We start from the raw sequence: 3,688 nt of genomic DNA, 5'->3' as shown, positions 1-3,688 counted from the left end.
TTCGGCTCAAGAGGATGATGAAATATACGTGAGACAAATACCCTCAGCATGTATGAATTTAAATTTTTACTCATTATCCTTAATTAATATCTTTTCAGTTAAATAATTATATAAATTAAAAGGGTGTTAATCATGAGTAAAAGATGAAAATTAATACCAATGCACATGGTAAGCTTAATAATTCCCTCTATACTGTTAAGAATAAGATATAATGACACACACTAAAATTTCGCGAAATTTAATAAACTTTTTTTAAGATATTTTAAAATTTTCAGGATATTTCAGAATAAGAAGTTTTCATTATGACATAGTAATTATCATAATGACATCACATTTTATACTATCTAATGGGAGTATTTATTATTTTAATGATTTCAAATTTTGCTATTCTATAATATTTTAAAAATTTTGCTATATATGTAAAGAGCTCTATACGTAAATAGTCTGAAACTTCTTTTGAAGTAAATAGTATATTTTAACTACTAAAAAATATCATATTTTTAAATATTTGAATTAAATAATGTTTTTATTTGGTAAATAATTTATTTATTATGATTAAATACTTTATTAAGAGTAAATTAATTTACGTTGTAGGTATACTATTGACTTTAGATATTTTAAAATCTGCTGTTTATTTTCTTAATTTTGCAAGTTTTAAAAAATTGTTATTTACTACAAATTTTCGTAATATAAAGTATATGGTCAAAAGCTCAGTCCTTCATCTTATTTTATCTTATCATATAAAAGGATGAGGTTTAACATATATTTGTTCCGTTTAACATAGACTTCATAGCAGCAAGGAATTTACTTGACCAGTGCAATACTTTTTCATAATCAATATAGAGCAAATATTATCTTATACCTTACATGTTATATTAATTATCTATCTATCTATATCTATATATACAAAGAGTTAATCTTCAAGGTATATGATGGTATTCTTCAAGTTACACTCAGAAAAAAAAAAAAAAAAAAAAAAAAAACCTTCAAAGTACATATATTTTTCATCTGAAAAAGAAGAATATCCTTTTTTAGGACTAGATCGTACTCAAAATTGTTGCATCTGGGATTGTCCATATGTGATATTATGAGTGAGCAGTTAAGAGGTAGATGTTCATTTCGCCGATTCGAGTTTAGAATTTGAGTTTTACTATAGTAAAAAGCTCTCAGAAACAATCACATCTAACTTTTTTACTACAGTAAAAAGCTCTCACATAAAATCACATCTCAACTCGAATCAACGAACTAAACGGTTCAATATTGTAAGTACATGCGCAATTTATCTAAGAATGGAGAACTTCATATTTGTCCCGTATAAGATTGAAGAAGACATTGGCCTAATATAATTCTATTTATTTATTTATATTCCTTTTCCAAAAATGGTTTCAAGTAAAAGTATGGAAAACATTAAATTATGGAATACCATTATGAAACCTGACTAATAACTGCACGCCAGCATAGCAGTAGTCATTTTCATCCAAGAATGAAATCTTTCTCTTTTTTCACTCCACTTATCCAAACTCATATGGAGGTAAATATATATACCTTTCTTTTGGACTTTGTTTTCCCTTTATTCTACACTGCAACTTTTTCTCTTTTTTATTCTTTTTTATCTTTATTTTTTATTTTTTATTTTTTATTTTCTGCTTAATGCCTTTATGGTGTAATGCTAAACATAGGATTAGACTCAATCAACAATAGAGTGTGACACATATTTTATTTTGGTTGGTATGTCAATTCTCTAATCAATGAAACCAATATCGTCTACACTAAATTACAAAAAAGGACTACATGGATGTCCATTGTCTGTTTTATATATAAGTGGTTAATGAAACTTCTAATAATTGGTGGCGTATAATTTGTTTCAGGAATCTCTTGTTTCACAACCTCCAAAACGCATTATTTCATTTTATAAATTTGAAGAGGAAACAAGGAAAATTAATTAATTGCTAAGCAATTTGCTAGTTTGGTCAATAGGTATCCATAATTATAAACTCTAACACGACCTTTGTATGTATGTGCCAACATATATTTAATACTACCATTTTTTTGTTGTGTTCCATTGATTATGATAGCTATGATGAGAGTGCTTTACCATTACCGCTACTATAATTTTTTTGTTTTTTTTTAATAAAAATTTCTTCCAAGCCCCTCTAGACCTTTTCTCAATATTTTTTTAGTGGTCATATCCAATCACGTTTGTCCATATTAAACAAGTTCTTCTTAATTTTAAATATTATAGAGAGATAAATTATTTATTTTATTACTTATAATGGAGTTGTATTATTTTTAGGATAATAATAATAATAATAATCTTTAAAAATTACATTCATTTGTGTTCGTTCATTTAAAGAAGATTAATGATTCCACATATTGTGGGATAAAATATATACCGTATTTCTTGTATATTATCTTTAAAATTGATTCAAACAATATATTTAAATTAACAACATCATTATCAAGGTCAATAATGTCATCATATGCATTGAGCCATATGTAGAATATTCACAAATTGCAACCATATTTTACTTCTGCAAACATGATTAAGCCATATGTCTCATTAATCCAATATGCCCTACATTTGCTTTTTTTTTAATGCAAAAAAACATTTCATTAATCAAAAAATTTTCATTAATTAAAAAACCATGAAGCTTACAGAGAACTCGATACAGAAAACTTGATATGGCAAACCAAAATTGGTAGATTTATTGGTGTCCAAGTACATGGATCTAAGGTCTAATAATGGACCCAATTTGGAGCACTTCTCTTGGCTCGTTTAATTCTCCCTCTACGGTTTGCTCTCCTGAAAGGGCTGTAGCAAACTCTCTGCAAAGACCAATCTCTGAAAGCTAGTATTCTTTCAGATCATGCTCGCCGAAGCGGGAGATCTAACTAACGACATATAGAAAATAAAAAACAACACAAAACCCACACAAGGTTATAACTTGGTGGGGGAACACGAACAAAAATAACAAAAACAACCAAAGCCCACATAGATCTAACAATTTGTGAGGGAAAACTGATGACGGTAAAAATTTGTCAATAGATTTTTAGTGGTTTGTGTGCGAATCAAGCGGATTAAAACGTGATTAATGAAAATAAAGAGAAGATCAACATAGGAATTTTATAGTGGTTCGCCCCGAATTCTGGAGCTACATCCACTGAGAGAGAGTTTCACTATGTTCTTGAGAAAGATATTACAACATGAGAGAGAGAATTCAGAACCCTCCTCCTGGGCCATTCTCCCCCTATCTATACATCATATCACAATTGTCATTTTTCAAATCAAATTTTGAGACACCTTCACCAAATCTCAGAACAATGATCTCTGATCACTAAGATTTTAGTCAGCCAGCCTGATTTTCTCCACCGACTTCGCCACTAACTCTGCATGCATTAAACGCCTGTCATGTGTTAGGTCAGATATCACGTCCTTTAGGACGTGCGTGGGTTCAGCACCTTTGGGTCCTTCTAAGCAGTCTCCGTCTTCAGACAACAGTGCGGTCGACTTCATGCTATGATATAATCCTCAATACGGTCGTCCTCTTAGGGGCTCCATTTCCAGTTTAGAGTCGGCGTCCATAGAATTGTGGGATACTTCATGCACAGCTGGCATGGTCATTAATTATCTAGCTGTGCCACGTGGCGATCATCTAGTGGTTGATGTGGAGCGTGAGATTTTTCCCTA

Source organism: Morus notabilis, unplaced genomic scaffold (genome assembly GCF_000414095.1).
Source record: "Morus notabilis unplaced genomic scaffold, ASM41409v2 Scaffold814, whole genome shotgun sequence".
Lineage (NCBI taxonomy): Eukaryota > Viridiplantae > Streptophyta > Magnoliopsida > Rosales > Moraceae > Morus > Morus notabilis.
The sequence above is the reverse complement of the archived record's forward strand: the minus strand, read 5'-3'. Positions refer to the sequence as shown.